This window comes from Rhinoderma darwinii, chromosome 3 (assembly GCF_050947455.1).
Source record: "Rhinoderma darwinii isolate aRhiDar2 chromosome 3, aRhiDar2.hap1, whole genome shotgun sequence".
NCBI classification, from domain to species: domain Eukaryota; kingdom Metazoa; phylum Chordata; class Amphibia; order Anura; family Rhinodermatidae; genus Rhinoderma; species Rhinoderma darwinii.
The window spans coordinates 69,906,277-69,925,085 of NC_134689.1; the positions used below are offsets into that span (position 1 = coordinate 69,906,277).

Below are 18,809 nucleotides of genomic sequence, written 5' to 3' on the forward strand. Positions count from 1 at the left end.
CAGTCCCAAAAAATATGTACGAGAGTACCCACATGGTCACCACATCTCCAACACAGCGGCGAAACTGCCGGAAAAATCACATGCAATCTGGAAGGCACCCTATACCATAGAGACAAAATGTTATACCCAGCCTCTTGAAATCTGCTAGCCAGAGATGATTTGTGTGTCATGTGGAACAGGTGATCCTTATGCTCAGGAGTAAATGTGAAGCTTAAGTCCCGTTCCCAACTAAGCAAGTATGGAGGCGTTGACAGGGTGGAGGGGGAGATCAGGAGAGCATAAAGTCTAGACAATGCGTGTCGGATTGTGCCCGTGCCCGCGCATAATAACTCAAAAGGGGAGTGATCTCGCGAGTACGCCACTGGATCAGCTAAGGACACGAGGAAGTGTCTCAATTGGGCGACCTGCCATACAGAAAAAGGGTTCGGATCCGACAAGGACACCAGCTGAGTACTACTCATCCACACCTCATCCTGTAAAAAATAGGCCGCACGTCCTTTACCTGCCTTCAACCAGTGCTGGAAGGGGCCTCCCTCCTGCCCCGGTGGAAATGCAGGATTGCCCAAAACCGGGAACATCGGAGATGGAGAGGGGGAGAACTCCTTTCGAGGGAAGATCCGCGCTGCAACTCCCAGCGTGGGCCCTATCGTCGGATGTGTCCGTGGTGTCAGAGGGACATGAATGCCCAACCACGACAAGGCCTGCAGAGGAACTTCCATAAAGACCTGTTCCATGGACACCCATTCTTTAATCTCTGCATGTCTGAACCACTCCAAAATTTGTGCCAAGTGGGAGGCCTGATGATAGGACACAAAATCCGGAAGGCCAACACCGCCCTCACACTTCGCACGAAAGAGCATAGATCGGGCAATACAGTTTCCCCGCTCATATGAACTTATGAAGCATAGACAGCAGAGACTGAAAGAAGGGGCGTGGGATGTGTATCGGCAACGCCTGAAAGACGTACAGGACCCGACGTCCACGAGTCCAAGTCGCTCTTTACCCTTTGAAGGAGAAGGGGAAAGTTCACCTCATAAAGGCGAGACAGCACACTCGGGAGCCTAACCTCCAGATACTTGAGCGAATCCCTAGCCCATTTGAAGGAGAACAACTTCGACAGGTCAGCCACCAGAGTTTGTGGCAACGATATGTTAAGCTCCTCTGACTTTGAGTAATTGATTTTAAAACTGGACAGTGTCGAGTATTCACCCAACTCCGCCATCAGGTTAGGCAAGGAAATCCTGGGGGCGGTGATAAATAAAAGGAGGTCATCCGCATAGGCGGCTACCTTATGGGACCTACCTCCCAAGTCTACACCCGCAATATCCGAATTGGAGCGGATGTGGCACAAAAAGGGCTCCAGGCATAAAATAAAAATCAGTGGAGACAAGGGACAACCTTGCCGTGTTCCATTAGAAATTGCGAGTGAAGTGGAGAGGTGGCCATTAACCTTCACCTGTGCTGCTGGGGAGGAGTAAAGACCTGAGATCCAATTCATCATATGCGTCCCCAACCCTATATGGCGCAAGGTTGCCAACATAAATTCCCAGTTGACTCTGTCGAAGGCCTTTTCCGCATCTGTCGACAGAAAGCAAGTGGGAAGCGCAGATGTGGCCGATTGATACATCAGATTAATTGCTCTTGTGGTGTTGTCCCGTGCTTCCCGGGAGGGCATAAAGCCCACCTGGTCATTGTGTATCACATTGTGAAGCAACGGGGACAGTCTTTGGGGCAGAATCTTCGCGAAAAGCTTAAGATCTACGTTCAACAGGGAAATAGGGCGGTAATTCTGACACATGGAGGGGTCCCTACCCTCCTTTGGTATCACCGTGATGTGTGCCCTCAGCGTATCCCGGGCAATGGTGCCCCCCTCTGTGAGGGAATTGAATGCATTCAGGAAGTGGGGCGAGAGCACGTCTGAACAGGTCTTATAGTATTGTAATGGTAGGCCTTCTCGACCGGGGAGTCCTTCAGTGCCCACGACAACTCGTCTAAGGAAATGGGAGCCTCCAAGGCCTCAATCGCCTCCGATGTAATTATTTTCATCCCCGAGGACAGGAGGTACTGCTCAATCTTTCCCAAGCGGCTGTCGCCTCCCGGGAAGAAGGTGCGTGAGGGAGGTTATATAACGAGTGGTAGTAAGCACGGAAGGCCTCCGTGATATCTTGTGGGTGCTGTAAGTGCCTGTTATGGGAGCCGATAATGTGCGGGACATAAGTACTGGAACGTGTCTTCCGGAGTGCCCGCGCCAAGGTCCTACCTGGTTTGTTACTAAATTCGTAGATGTGTCTCCTACACTTAACTATGGCGGCCGGAGCCTTAGAAAGACAAAGCGAACGTACCTGCTCTCTCAGCTGCCCCAACTCTGCCCCTATAACCCGATCCTGAGACACCTTATAGGTCTGTTCCAACCGATGTATCTGGGTCAATAAGTCCCGGAGGTGTGCCGCCCGCTCCTTCTTAATTTTAGAGCCAATACGTATAAAGGAACCCCCGAACTACACATTTGTGGGCTTCCCAGATACAAAAAGGGTCAACTCCAGGCGCAACGTTCGTTTCAAAATACTCCCCTAGGTCCCTGCGGATGTCCGAGACCACTGCCGAATCCTTTTAAGAGTGATTCATTCAATCGCCACTGCCATGGACGCGGGTGGGCCGTTTAACGCGCAAGATTAAGGCCTCATTCAAACGAGCGTATTATACGCGCGTGCGACGCGCGTGCTTTTCACGCGTGTCGTACGCACCTATAATAGTCTATGGGGCTGTTTAGACGATGCGTGAATTTTGCGCTGCGTGAGTGCGTTGCGTAAAACTCACGACATGTTCTATATTCTTGCGTTTTTCACGCAACACGCACCCATTGACTTCAATGGGTGCGTGAAAACAACACATGCCACACGGACGGTCCTGCGTTGCATGCGCGAAAAACACGCAAGAGCTGTTATGTCCATTCTAATTAGTCTATAAAGCTACACAAAGCTACTCCAAACCAGGAAGTGCCTGCCTTTCAAGTGCGAGGGGGCAAGTCTAGCCAGTGCCAGGAGAGTTGTGTGCGGATAGTTTTGAGCGTTTCACAGCCATACTACAGCCATGCTGCGCGGGATGGATGTGGAGCGCCTCATCCTTTTTGTCCAGGAGCATCCAGCGATATGGGATACCAGATGTGAGGAGTATCATAACAGGACGGTGAAGGAGGACGCATGGGAGTTGGTGGCCAAAAACCTCTTTGGGCAAGAGTGGGAGACTGGCCGAACCCGGGACCGCACTCGGTTGGGTGAGTACCTGGCATTTTCTGTCAATGCCTGTCATGCCTATCGAAAACCTGGGCCCTGTATGTGTATTGCGCTCATTAGCACGAGAAACTTTGGTGGAGCAGGTGCTTCCCCACGTCCCACCGCATTGCCATTGCAGGGCCCTTCATTTTGAAGTGAGAGGTGATAGTTCTGATGGCGTGTTATGTTTTTGTTACATCCAACAGTCCAAGATATCAAGACACGGTGGCGGAGCTGCCGTGATCAATTCAGGCGAGAGATGGGTGACAAGGGACGCAGCGGAGATGGGGCATCTCGCAAACGGCCCTACATATATACTAAGCAGCTGATGTTCCTGAAGGACATCATGGATATGTGCACGTAAGCGTTTATGCCGTTGCATGAGTGTAATGTGTGTTTGCCAAGGTCCTGTCTGCCAACGTGTTGTTGTGGGCAATGTTAGATATTGTAGTCATACTTTTTTTGCTCCTTGTAGAACCACCGACAATTTGGAGGACACAGCAGAGGAGACTGACGTGGGGGAGTCTGTGGCCGAACCCCCTGCTCCCAATATCCTGCCACCCAGCCCCGAGCCGACACCCCAGGAGCCCGCACCAGGCCAGTCAGAACGGCCGGTTGCCTCTCCAGCCCAGGAGCGGCCCGTGCGAGCCCGCAGTCGGCGTGTTCGTGCCCCACAGCCCTCCACAGCTGCCCAGGTGGATACGCGGGTACTGGACTATCTCAGGCGAGCCGCAGAGGAGGATGGGAATGATGCCTTCGGCCGCAGCATTGTCCCCCTCCTACGCCTGGTGCCGATGGACCTTATGGGCCGTCTGCAGGCGTCGATCGTCACATTGATCGACGCTTGCAGACCGCCACACAATCCCCATATGTGTTTCACAGCAATAGAGCAGTGGCGAAATAATTACATGCCGCCACCCACGGCCCAGGTGCCTGGGCAATTCCACCCTGTTCCCCAGATGGTACCGCCGTATCCCTACATGCGCCCTATGGCTCACCAGCTGCCAGGGCTAACATTCCACCCACCACATCAGCACCACTATGCTGGCGAGGGACAACCTACCCAGCTCCAGGTCCAGCATAGTGGTGCTGATATGCAGGAATATGCCTCCCCAGGACAAAGATACCAACACCTGTGAGTGTGTTGGTGGGAATATCTTTGGACGGCAATGTTGTGTGTGGTGCAAGGCTGCCCACGTTTGTTGTGTGCGCACGCTGTTGTTTTTTTGTTCGTTACACCATGTTCTTCGTGTGTATGTTCAGGTGCAAAACGTTTTAGTTGGCTCCAAAGCCATCAAGAAAAATAATCATGGTTAATGGTTTGCTTTCATGTTATTATTCATTTAGACCACACAACACAAGGTTTGCCACAATGTTCCTTTGCCTACACTCTCACACACCTCTGGCCTTTTGGACCAATGCATGGCCATGTGATATAAGGTTTTAGTTCATCTGTCGGGGTTTGACATAGCTTGAAAGCGATTGCAAAGTTTAGGTCCTGCCATGGGCCCCGAGGCAAACGAACTACACTTGCACTTGGACGGTCCTAAAGTGTAGTCGGCACAACAGGATATATGGGGAAAGTAACTCAGCAACTGTATAAAGTCCTGCTGAACCCCTGAGAGATGTAAGCTCGCAACGCGCGTCAAGGGTCCTCTGGATTTGCGCGTCCCTAACCCAACCCCAAACCCACAAATACACACAATAGTTACATGGTCACATGACACGTGGGTAGTGAAGCCGCCAAAGAACATACACCCCTTCAAAGGTCTTCTGGCCCCCACGGTGCTGGTCCAGATGGGCACGCAAAATATGCTGCCAACGTATCACGCACGCGAAGGCCAGAAGAGACAGAACGCCCTTGAGGATTCACCGGGACATTGTCAGTGGTGCCTGCATGTGTCAGGATATATTCTGCATCAAAGTTAGCATCATTAATGCGGCAGAAGTTATGCAGAACTACACCCGCTTGTATAACACGTGTGACATTCGGCATGGACAATTGCATGGTTGAGAGAAATACACGCCACCTGTTTGACATAATGCCAAAGGCACATTCCACACAGCGCCGAGCTCGTCCCAGGCGGAGATTGAACATGCGCCGACGGTCATCCAAGCCCCTTCTTGCAAAGGGACGCATGACTTGCCTAGTGAGTGCAAAGCCCTCATCCGCAACGATAACATACGGGATAGGGGGGCCACTGGAGCCCGGGAGGATGGAAGGTTCCGGCACCGCCAGTCGCCTATTGAGGAGTCGTTTTCCCATTCTTGAAGAACGGAATATGCGTGCATCAGCGGAGCTTCCATACGAGCCAATGTCAACAATAGTGAAACTATAATTGGTGTCCGCCAAGGCTAACAAGACCATAGAAAAAAACTGCTTGTAGTTAAAGTATTGGGAGCCACTGCGTGGGGGCTTTCTCACACGAATGTGTTTGCCGTCTACGGCACCAATGCAATTCGGAAATTCTGTCGCTCTAAGAAATCCCTCCGAAATACTTAGCCACTGTTCTGTCGTGGGCTGCGGCATGACCGTGCTCTTTAACCTCTGCCACAACACGACACAGGTGGATGTGATAATGAACGAAATGGTGGTCACTCCCAAAAGAAATTCAAAATGCAACGAATGATAGCTATTGCCTGTGGCCAGAAATCTAAGAAAAAACGAGAAAGAAATACAAAGGCAGAACATATGTTAGTGGAGGGCTGGATAAGCAGACAGCGGCATGGTCTAAGTGCAATCCGTTTCACACATACCTCAAGGTCACAAGCAGCCGTTCTTCGTCCGAAATGCAGCGTCTCATGTTGGTATTCTGGTAGGTGAGACCAGAGCGAGTTTGCACAAGAAGAAGGTCAAACGCGGCCACAGACATGCGGCAGAAGGCACGAAATTTTTCGGGATGCCGCCTTAACTCCTCATACAGGGTATGGAAATGGCCTTTTATAGTACGTTGCGCCACAAGTGGATGAACCCAAATGCGAGTTCTTACAGACGTCCGGTGCTGCAGCATGTGTCGCCGCTCGCCAAACCGACGTGAGATCATCCAGAGAAGAAGCACACGTGCCAGCGATGGCGAAGCCATAATAGTTGGATGTCAAGGCAATTGCAACGTAAAGGGAAAAACACACGCTTGTTTCTGCAGAGGCAGAAAGAAGGTTCAAAACTGGGTTCTACCAGCAAGCAGGGGTTGGGCCAGCTGGCCTATTTGTAGGCAGGCGTCCCAATAATCCCCTCTGCAAACGCTAGTCCTGCGCGCGTAAAAAATGCAACAAGCCTGCGTATACGCAGACCATATGCAATACAAACGCGCAAAAAACGCAGCGTTTTTTGCGCGCGCAAAACGCACACGCTCGTGTAAATGAGGCCTAAGAGTGCCTTCCAGAATGTTATCTAGATCTACAAGGACCTTCTCCAAGAAGGCTACCTGACCCACGTTAGGGAGATAGCATGAGGCCAGTGTGTACAAAGTGTTATCCAGCTTAGCCTTCACAAAGAGGTATCGTCCCTCCCCATCCGTACGAGTCTCCACATGTTCCCAGGGAAGAGATCGAGAGATCAGGATGGAGACCCCCTTAGTCTTGGAGTCAGGGGACGCACTATGGAACCCTTCCGTAAAGTGAGAGTCCGTAAGTTTTGGTATGCAGTCGGCCCGAAAGTGGGTCTCCTGCAGAAATGCCACGTGCGCCCTCTTTGTCCACAGGAGACGGAGAATGGAGGACCTCTTTTCTGGACTGTTCAGACCCTGTGCATTTAAGGAGACAACGGTAAGGTCAGTCATAGTGGACAGGCGGACGGACAAATGAGGGAAAGGACAAAAGACAGAAAAGAAAAAGATAGAGAAAGAAAACGGTGCCTGCACAAAAGACCAGAGTGCAGGAGCAAAAATGCAACACTAACCCTCTAAAATCGGAGTACAATTTCCTACCACTACTCAACGTGGGCTATGTCGTTCTCAGAGGAAATCACTCTGACCACGACACAGCCACACGGAACCCTAATGGGGGACAAGGAAAGACAGCGATGTGAGAGACAGCGTCAGTACAATAAACAACTAAAAGGTACAATTAGAAAGTGGCACAACCCCGGACTCACCGGATTAACTAGCACGAAAACCTACCCTCCCCCCCCCCATGAAGCTAAGCAATTAAACCGAACCATACTAGAGAAAACTCCCCAGACCATAACTTGTGTCAGATGACCCCTGAGGCCACATCAGCAACGACTACAGTCAAGAATGATGGAGAGCCCTGTGGAGAAAAGAGGGGTTAAGTGCAAGTAATGTCCCACACATGAGCGTAAAATATCAATCTCTCCGCAGGGATCATCTCCTCTGAGGCCGTGGTTCGATTAGTCCTGCCCCGCCATCTCTACGCGGGGATCGCCGCCCCGGAGGCCGTGAATCAGATCGCTCATCTCCAAGTCGAGGTGCACGATGGGGCACAAAATCAGGGTAGGGACCACTTCTAGTCGAAAACGGTGCCGGGGGTTCAGTCCAGTCCGGTAACCTCACCGGTGAGATTTCCAGAAAGCGGAAGGCCTCCTCCAGATCCTCTGGGGACCTGACCGCGAACGATTGCTCCTGTCGACGAAGGATAATGTGGAAAGGGTAGCCCCATCTGTAGGTAGCTCCTGCAGACTTGGTTGCTTCTAGTAATGGACGGACAAGCCTGCGCATGGAGAGGGTCAAGGGTCAATCGGGAGACATCCGGCAGGACAGTGATCTCGGAGTCCTGAAAGGTAACGGCTCCCTTCTCCCACGCTCTCCGAGCAATCTCCTCCTTCTGCTTATAGAAGTGTACCCGACATATGACGTCTCTGGGACGATTACCATCTCTGACCCGGGGTCCTGCCAGCCTATGCACTCTGTCCATCTCGATGGCCATGTCGCGTGGGCGATCCAGGAGGTTATTGAAAATGTGTGATACAGCGTGATAGAGGCCATCAGGGGGTACAGATTCCGGTAAACCTCTCAACTTCAGATTATTACGTCGCCCCCTATTTTCGACATCATCCAAATGGACCGAAAAGTCCCGTAATTGTGAGGCTTGGGTGGCTGAAATGTGCAGCTGAAATGTACAAATTTCATTTTTTTTTTTCTGTAACACAGAAGGTTTTACCAGAGAAACGCAACTCAATATTTATTGCCCAGATTCTGCAGTTTTTAGAAATATTCCACATGTGGCCCCCCTAGTGTGGTAATGGACTCAAACACAGGCTTCAGAAATTAAGGAGTACATGGATTTTGAGGCCTTCTTTTTATTATAATACATTTTAGGAAATATGTCAGGCTTGAACAAGCCTTGTGGTGTCAATAGGAAGCACTCCCAAAAATACACCATTTTGGAAGCTACACCCCCAAAGAACTTATCTAGAGGTGTAGTGAGCATTATGACTCCATAAGTGTTTCATAGAATTTCTTAGAGTTGTCAAAATAAAAATAAAAATGTTTCCCACTAAAACGTAGAATTTTTTCCTTTCCACAATCGAATAAAAGGAAAAAAACATCCCAACATTTGTAAAGCAATTTCTTCCTAGCACAGTGTAAAGGGAAGTGTCCTTTTATTATAGATAAAACAAGATAGACAAAACAAGACAGCTGCATTGTTCAGTTTTACAGCCTGGGAGGCGCAGAGGATCTTCCTGTCTCCTACACTCCGGGGGGGGGGGGGGGGGGGTAGCCTAAGCAGGGGATACATCCTGTGATGCATTCCTGCATCACAGGACTTTTCCACTGCCTACTTCCCCCCTGCGCGCTCATGAGCCTGCTGGTGACGTCATATCACATCGCTGACACATGTGAGCAGGGCGCGAGTTCAGGAACGAGTGCTATAGTTCCATTCAGAGATTCTCCCCCCACCAGCGAACATACACACCGCTCCACCAACGCTCTGTTGCCCTCCAGAGTCTGCTCACTGGAAACTAACAAAGTCGCCCTGCAACAGCCTTCTCCTCACTGGCCGGCCGCAGTGATCTCCCCTTGATTAGGTATCATCCTCCCCCTCTCCCACTTGCAGCAGAAGCTGCAATAGCCCTTGCCTCCCCCTGGACAACGAGCTGATAAATATCCTAAACCCGTCCTTTCAACCAGATATATATATATACCCCTACTTCCCCTGGATAAACTCTTACTTCCGCTAGCCTGCACATTAACCCCCTCCTATCCTAACCCTGGACACAATATACAGCAGATGTATTAACACTAAGGGTATGTTCACACAGCAGCGCCTGTAACGGCTGAAATTACGGGGATGTTTTCTCCTGAAAACATCCCCGTAATTTCAGCCGTAACTGCATGTGCAGGTGCCTGAACGCCGCGTCCATTACGGACGTAATTGGCGCTGCTTTTCATTGGAGTCAATAAATAACGGCTCCAATTACGCCCCAACAAGTGACAGGTCACTTCTTTGATGCGGGCGTCTATTTACGCGCCGTCTTTTGACAGCGGCGCGTAAATATACGCCTCGTGTGAACAGACAAACGTCAGCCCATTGCTTTCAATGGGCAGATGTTTGTCAACGCTTTCAAGCCGCATTTTTCGGACGTAATTCGGGGCAAAAACGCCCGAATTACGTCCGTAATTAGTGTGTGTGAACATACCCTAACCCTGTACTATACAGAACATCATCCTCCCTGCCCTTCAATACCATCAGCAACAAAGAAAGATAACCCTTTCACTGCTATCATCAGCAAAGTCAAGTTAACCCCTTAACTGCCATACAGCTGCAGCTACAACCCCCATTTAACCTTTCTCTTTCCCTACAACCCCTTATCATATTAACCCCTTAGTTACAGGGACAGTTAGAGCCAGGTGGGGGAGGGTCACAGAAGTAAGAGGGAGTGAGTGTATTATATTTTATATGTGTATTTAGGTGTGTGTGTGTGTGTGTGTGTGTGTGTGTGTGAGTGTGTGTGTGTGTGTGTGTGTGTGTGTGTGTGTGTGTGTGTGTGTGTGTGTGTGTGTGTGTGTGTGTGTGTGTGTGTGTGTGTGTGTGTGTGTGTACTATGATAAGATTGTAATATCTTTGCTTTTTTATTGTACCATGTATAGTGTTAGGCTACATTTACACGACAGTGAAAGAAATGGCCATTAAAAACTGGCCATTTTGCATCAATGTGTCTCCAAATTTTCATCCATTTCCAGTCCGTCTGTCCGTTTTTAATGGCCTTTTGTCAGCCTACCATCTGAAAACACCACAGTGCCCATGTAGATAGTGCCACAATGTCCCTGTAGATAGTGCCCAGTGTAGATAGCGCCCACATAGTGCCATAGTACCTTCATAGTGCTACAGTGCCCACTGTAGATAGTGCCACAGTGCCCACATATAAAGTGAGTGTCATAGTGCCCACATATAAAGTGACAGTTCCCTCATAGTGCCACAGTGCAAATTTAGATAGCACCACAGTGTCCCCTGTAGATAGTGTCACACCCCCATATAGTGCCACACCCTGCTGTAGACAGCACTACCCCCATGTAGGTAGCACCCCCCTGGAGATAGCACCAACCCCCACTGTAGTGAGCACCCCCCGTAGATAGCACCCCACTTTAGATAGCACCCCCATTGTAGTAAGTGCCCCCCCTATAAATGATAACACCCCCTATGTAGGTAGCGCCACTGTAGCTCCGTGTAGGAGCAAAGTCCCTCTGGCTGGGGATTCCACTCCTAGTGGTAGCCCCTGATATCACTGTCCATATATGGGCAATCACGTCAAGGGTTTTTCCTTATAGATGGGGACCCTGATGTCTCTGTCCATATATGGACAGTGACGTCAGGAGAGGGGAATCTCCTGCCAGAGCAGGCCAGGGATTCCGCTCAAGAAGTAACTCCTTGACGTCACTGTTCATATATGGATAGTGATGCCGAGGACTTCTCCTGGAGCGGAATCCCCTGCCAGTGCGGACTGGGGATTCCGCTCCAGGAGTAACCCCTTGACGTCACTGTCCATATATGGAAATTGACGCCGGGTTGCTTCTCCCTGAGTGGAAACCCCAACTAGAGCGGGCTGGGGATTGCACTCCAGGAGCAACCCCTTGACGTCTCTGTCCATATATGGATAGTGACGCCGGGTTGCTTCTCCAAGAGTGGAATCTCCTTCCAGAGCAGTGTCTGGTCGCCGGGGATTCCACTCCTTCAGGGAGCTACAGTGACGCTATATCTGGGGGATGGGGGTGTTGCTATCTTCAGGCACGGGAATGCTATCCACAAGATTGGAGTCCCCGGCCAGAGATCTTGCGATGCTCTGTCCGGGGACTCCATAGTTGAAAGCCCGACATCACTGTCCATATATGGACAGTGCTGTCCGGGACTTCCCAGAGCTCAGTGCTCAAAGTAGCGCTGTGTGCGTGGAATCCTCGGCCAGGATCAATTTTTACCGGCCGTTACATAGTTAATACGGTTGAAAAAAGACACATGTCCATCAAGTTCAACCAAGGGATGGGAAAAGGGAAGGGAAAAATTTCTACATATAGGAGCTAATATTTTTTTGTTCTAGGAAATTTTCTAAGCCTTTTTTAAAGCCATCTACTGCCCCTGCTGTGACCAGCTCCTGCGGTAGACTATTCCATAGATTCACAGTTCTCACAGTAAAGAAGGCTTGTCGTCTCTGCAGGTTGAACTTTTTTTTCTCCAGACGGAGGGAGTGCCCCCTTGTTTTTTGAGGGGGTTTTACATGGAACAGGATTTCACCATATTTTTTGTATGTGCCATTCATATATTTATATAAGTTAATCATGTCCCCCCTTAGATGTCTTTTTCAAGACTAAATGGCTTTAATTCTTTTAATCTTTCCTCATAACTTAGATTCTCCATGTACCTTATTAGCTTTGTTGCTCTTCTTTGTATTTTTTCCAACTCCAGGGCATCCTTTCTATGAACTGGAGCCCAGAACTGAACTGCATATTCTAGATGAGGCCTCACTAATGCTTTGTAAAGTGGTAATACATTACAATATCTTGCTAATATCTTTCAGGAAACAAGGATAAAAACTGATCCATTGACTTCTATGGGAGCCGACGTCAAAACGGCCAAATATAGGACATGTGAATACACGGCCGTGTGAATCCACCCATAGAACTCTATCCTTCTGAAAATGGCCATGTGACGGCCGTTACAAAAACGGCCATCGGACGGACGCTTTTCACTGTCGTGTGAATGTAGCCTTAGTATACTCATTATACATTGATAGGTATCATATGTATTGGAGTATACTAATACTATATTGTGATTATATATATGTTGTGTATACTGTGTTTTATTGCTAGTGTGATTGTGTGTTTGTAATAAACCATGCTTTATTATACACTTGTGTCGTGAATCACCGTGCACACACACTTAGTTAATAAGTCGACCAGAAAGTGTAATACAAGGGAAAAGGAAGGGGAACTAGGCATAACCCTAGCGACCCTAATAAAAGGAGGTAGTACTAGTGGGGGACACTAGCCCAGTAAACTCCATCTGTGGTCGTAAACTGCTGATAGGATACACAGCAGGGCTCAGAATGGAAGAAGTGCTATTTGGGTTTTGGAGTTCAATTTTGGTGGAATGGTTTTTGGGTTCCATGTTGCATTTGCAAAGCCCCTGAGGGAACAAAATAGTGACTCCATTTACGAAACGACACCCCTCAAGGAATTTATCTAATTTATCTAGGGGTATAGTGAGCATTTTGACCGCACAAGTTTTATGCTGAATTTTTTGAGAATTAGACCGGAAAAAAATAAATTTGTTTCCAATAAAAGTGAGATCTTTTTTTTTTCATTTTTACAATGGATAAAAGAGAAAAACCACCCCAACATTTGTAAATTTCTCCATAGTACGGCAATACCACATATGTGGTCATAAACTGCTGTTTGGACACACGGCAGTGCTCAGAACAGCAGGAGTGTTATTTGGCTTGCAGATTTTCGGTATTGCTTTTTGGGTGCCATGTCACACTTGCAGAGCCCCTGAGGTACTAGTACAATAGAAACCCCTGTGAAGTGACTCCATTTTGGAAACGACACCCCTTAACGCATTCATCTACGGATGTGGTGAGCAATTAGACCCACAGGTGTTTCAAAAATTATAATTAGGCAGTAAAAAATTTAAATTGTTTTAATGTTTTTTCCGTTTATAATGTGGGGGCATATGTAAGCTATGTGAAGTACATCAGGGCATATTAAAGAGGTATAATAATGGGGTAAATAAATAATCCATAGATATGTGGCCAGCGTCGCACTGATAAATGATGTACAATCCTTTTGGAACACTCTCTGCACTTTTTGTTTCACCATATTCTTTTTTTGTTAACGGAGCTGTTTGTGGGCTTATATTTTGTGGGACAACCTGTAGCTTCTATTGGAACCATTTTGGGGTAAATGCAACTTTTTGATCACCTTTAATTTAATTTTTTAGGAGGCGAGGTGACAAAAACCAGCAATTCTGGTATTATTTGTAATTGTTGTTTTTTTTACGCCGTCCATCGCTATAAATGACATATTACATTTATTTTGTCAGTCCATAAGATTAGGGCAATACCAAAAGTATAAAGGGTTTTTTAAATGTTTTACAGGTTTATAGGTTTGCACAATAAAACCACTTTTTAAAAAAATATATATATAGATTTTTTGTTTTACCATATTCTAAGAGACGTAACTGTTTATTTTTCCATCAAGAAAGCTGTGTGAGGGATTGTTTTTGCGGGACGGGATGTAGTTGATATTGGTAGGTACATGGGGTGCATGCTACTTTTTGATAATTTTTTATTCCGTTTTTTTAGAGGTGATGTGACCAAAAAATGGTGTTATAGTTTTATAGTTCGAGTCTCTACAGATACTAAATATGTATTTTTTTAATGTTTTATTTTTTTCCTATAATAAAAGACTCATTATGGCAAAGAAGGTGATTTTTAGATTTTGAACTTGAATTTTTATTTTATTTTTCTACAACATTTGTTTTTAAATTACCCGAAGTACATGTTAAATGGAGGTTTTTTTTCTACATACATGTTAAACATAGCGTGTGAGGAATGCCTAACAGTGGCATCCGTCACCCATAAGCTATAAAAATATTTGTTTAACGAATACGTCATGAATTCTCATGACCCTTTACATGATGTAGTCCTTAAACGCATACATTATAGTCTATGGGTGACGAATGTCACTGTTGGCCATTCGTCACAATCTCTGGCCTCATGCCCACTTTCGGTACAACGGCCAACGGAATTGTGCATGCAGCCTAACATGTATGTATGTCGAAGAAAGCTCCAGTGACGTAACTGGAACTGGTAGCCCCAGTGATGTAACTGCCCATATATGGAAAGTTATGTCACTAGGGCTACCCCAGGGAAGATCCAGTGATGTAGCTTCACTTATCCCATGTGTTACTCTCTCAAAGCACCACTGTGAGCAAGAAGATAATCCCCCATTCAAGATACTCATGCTTGTGTACAGCGTTGCTTTGATGGGGAAGCACAGGGGAGAGGACAATGGGAGGGAGGGTACTGGGAGTCCGCCACCCCCATTCAAGATTGTCAAAGCAGCTGGAGGCTAAGGTGTACTGAATGTGTGACAAGCTGCCTCCACAAGGGCACTTCATTCTGGATCTCTTCTTTCTGGCCCAGTGGTGTAGCTATAGTGGTCGCAGCGGTCACAGTTGTGACTGGGCCCCCAAGCCTGGGGGGCCCACGGGGCCCCCGTTGCCATACAGCCTGCTGATTAAATACATTTTCTGTGCCGTGAAGCCGGCACTTCCTGGTTACGGTCACATGGTACACTTAGTGTACTATGTAACCGTGATGTCACATGAGGGGCGTTCCAGCCAGCGTGGAAGAGCCGGTGCGGAGGACTCCAGGTGAGCTGCAGAGTCTGTATTGTAATGTAATGTATTGTGTTGTCTCGTAATGTATTGTGTTGTGTTGTAACGCAAACTGCACAACACAACACATTACAAACTGTGGGTCGCGGCCCCTTGGGGTTTCGTGTGAAGACGATCCAGGGGGTCACAAGTCACTCACCGAGGTCCCAATTTCATTCAATGCTGGAGCAAGGAGCTGACGGCTCTTGCTCCAGCATTCACTATGCCCTGAGCGGCTCGATGCAGGCAGGCACGATGTAGAGACATCATCGCACCTGCCTGCACAGAGTCACTCATAGCACACACCAGAAGAGGCGAGGATCCTCCACCCGGCGTGGGAACGGGTATAGGAAAGTGATTTTTCTATTTATGCACATATGGGGGTATTAGACTGTATGAAGGGCTGATATGGCGGGGGGTATTATACTGTATGGGCGGCTGATATGGGGGGCATTATACTGTATGGGGAGCTGATATGGAGGGGCATTATACTGAATGGGGAGCTGATATGGAGGGGCATTATACTGTATGGGGGGCTGATATGGAGGGGCATTGTACTGTATGGGACGCTGATATGGGGGCATTATACTGTATGGGGAGCTCATATGGGGGCATTATACTGTATGGGGGGCTGATATGGGTGAATTATACTGTATGGGGAGCTGATATGGAGGGACATTATACTGTATGGGGAGCTGATATGGAGGGGCATTATACTGTATGGGACGCTGATATGGGGGCATTATACTGTATGGGGAGCTCATATGGGGCATTATACTGTATGGGGAGCTTATATGGGGGGCATTATACTGTATGGGGAGCTGATATGGGGGCATTATACTGTATGGGGAGCTGATATGGGGGACATTATTCGGCATGGGGGGGCACTATTCTGTATGGGTGCAGCTACGTGCGGCACTATACTGTGGGGGCTGGTATGGGGAGCATTATACAGTATGGGGCTGTTATGGGGGCATTATACTGTGTGAGGACAGCTATGGGAGCATAATACTGTGTGGGAGCATTATACTATGGGGGATGTTGGGCAAGGCGGCTGGGCATAGGTGCGCGCAGGAGTCTGGTGATGGTGGTATTGGGGGGGGTAGGGGGGCCCAAGCTGAATTCTTGCACCCGGGCCCATGAGCCTTTAGTTAGGCCCCTGATCTGGCCCATGGGTTTTACAAGCTAAACTGACTATTACTTGTTTTCAATGTCATGCAACATACAGTATTAATCATTAGCATGTTGAACTGCAAACGTAAGGGGTGGACATTCATTTGTAAGTGGATGGTACTCTAAATTATTCATGTGAATTGTACAAAAATATTTCTGTCTAATTTTCATCATATGTTGTGGCTGCTCAATCATTTTTTCACATAGTGTTTGTTTTTGCTGCTAGGCATTATTAATACATGACTGTGACTTTTCTGTCTGTGGCTGCTAGAATGTCATTTTTCTTGCTTACATAATCTATAGCTGCCTCCATAAATTTAGGCAACAGGTTTCAGTTACCTTTCAGCAACCATTGCATTATACACCCACATTTAATTATGTGTCCTACATAGGGTTGTCACATTTTCTACCCAAAAACACCGGCCAGGTTTGGTGTATATAAACAGGTGCTGTTTGTGGTGTTTTTGGCTGCAATTTAATGCAAATTACAAAATAATTTTTTTTTAAAAAGGCATGTGTGAATACACCTCAACATGAGTAAAAAAAAAAGTGGATGTGTTTTTGGGGGTGTGAGTTCAGAGGTGACTGTGCGGGAAATCTGCAGAGGATTACAGTACAACCCACGTGGCTGAGATTTGAACACATTTTTGTGGATGTTCAAAGCAATATTTCCCCCTTTTTTAAGGAAAATAAATAAAATCTGCAGTGAACCCGCAGCAAAATACGCAAGTAACACTTACGTCATACGTAAACATACTTGTTTTTCCAGCAGATTCTACAGAGGCTCGGAGAGTGATCTAGGAAATATGGAGAATAATACCTTGAATTCTTTATCCTGTTCCTCAAACCATTCCTGAACAATCTTTGCAGCGTTAGGGCGCATGATCCTGCTGAAAGAGGCCACTGCTGTTAGGGAATACTGTTGTCATGAAGGAGTGGACTTGGTCTGTAACAATATTTAGGTAGGTGGTACGTGTCAAAGTAACATCCACATAAATGCCAGGATCCAAGGTCACCTAGCACAACATTGTCCGGAGAATCACATTGCCTCCGCCGGTTTGACTTCTTCTTAAAGTACATCCTGGTGCCATCTCTTCCCTAGGTAAGCCACCTGGCTATTCACATGATGTAAAAACAAAATTCATCTGACCAGCCCACCTTCATAGATTCAATGGTCCAGATTTGATACTCATGTCCTGGCTGCAGGCACTTTCTCTCATGGCCAGGAGTCAGCACGGGCATTCTGACCAGTTTACAGCTACTCAGCCCCAAATGCGGCAAGCTGCGATGCACTGTGTGTTCTGTGGGACCTTCTATCATAGCCAGCAGTAACTTTTTCAGCAATTTGCGCTACAGTAGCAAAGGACAGGGCCTTTCATAGCCCAACAAATTTACTATACTTTACACCAGAAACTGGCATAAATTAAAGCAAAATCTATGCCAGTTTGTAGCTGGCGTAGATCTCCCTCTGTTGCACGGACAGCCAGGGATGCACCTAGTTTTTTAAGAGGAGTGCACCTCTAAATAAGCCCTCTTTATATTGAAACTGTCATATGAAACATCACCACTCTTAATACATTTTCCCCAGTGTTTTAATACCTGTGTTTTTCAATGTGTTTTTCTGTGTGGTGTTTTTCATTTTACAAATAATGTAATTCAAAGATCAAGTAACTCAAAGATACATGATTTATTCTGAAAAAAAAAACACCATAAAAAAGACAAGAGGTTTATGGCACAAAAACACCCAATTGCTTGAAAAAATGCCATACCAACCCCATGCCACAAAGTCAAAAAAGACATGACAAAACAAAAAAAAATACCACAAAAAAACAACATATGGCTAGTAGTATGTTTAGTATTTTCCTTTTGACTTCGAACTAAAATCAAGGCCGCAGTATTTTTACTAAAAAAAAGTGACAAAAAGGTTACAAAAAACATGGCGTTTTTCCTAAAAATGATGCGTGAAGGCACCCTCTACTCACTTCTTCTTTTCTGTCTTCTATTTTTTCTGTCTTTTTTTTTTCCTGTCTATGAAATGTAAACCAAAACAGGTCAAACACCTCATGTACCAAAAGCGTTGTTGTTGCCTGTAGCAACCAATCACAAAAAATCCATATAGTACTATTCACGACGTGTTAACACATTACAATCATTATTGATTGAGGGACATTTTAAGCCATATCTGATATATTTTAGGAAAGATTTAGCAGATTTTAATTGGCTACATTCATTCATTTTGGTACAATAGAAACAGCGTTTATCAGGGTTATCTGTCGTATTAGGCAGAAATGTCAGGAAAAACTCCAGGTCATTGCATTGACCTGCTGTGCACACAAAGAACTCGATCACTAACACAAGAAAAAAAAATGGGTACAGAAAAGCGATCCGAATACTGTGCAAGAATCAACAGTTGTTTTAGCAGTTGGGCTTTTATAGCCAGATAATGAACGGGGAATATTATAGACTACACATCATTCATCACAGGCTTCCCTCACCCATATCTGGACATGACACAGGAAGCAACCCTCCATATTA

At 46.9% G+C, this 18,809-nt stretch overlaps 1 protein-coding gene across 11 annotated transcripts in view; it reads right to left on the bottom strand.

The window, feature by feature from the left end:
• The window catches only part of KCNIP1 (potassium voltage-gated channel interacting protein 1), a 1,275,893-nt gene that overhangs the window by 1,256,152 nt on the left and 932 nt on the right, over positions 1–18,809 (bottom strand). The window lies entirely within an intron of this gene.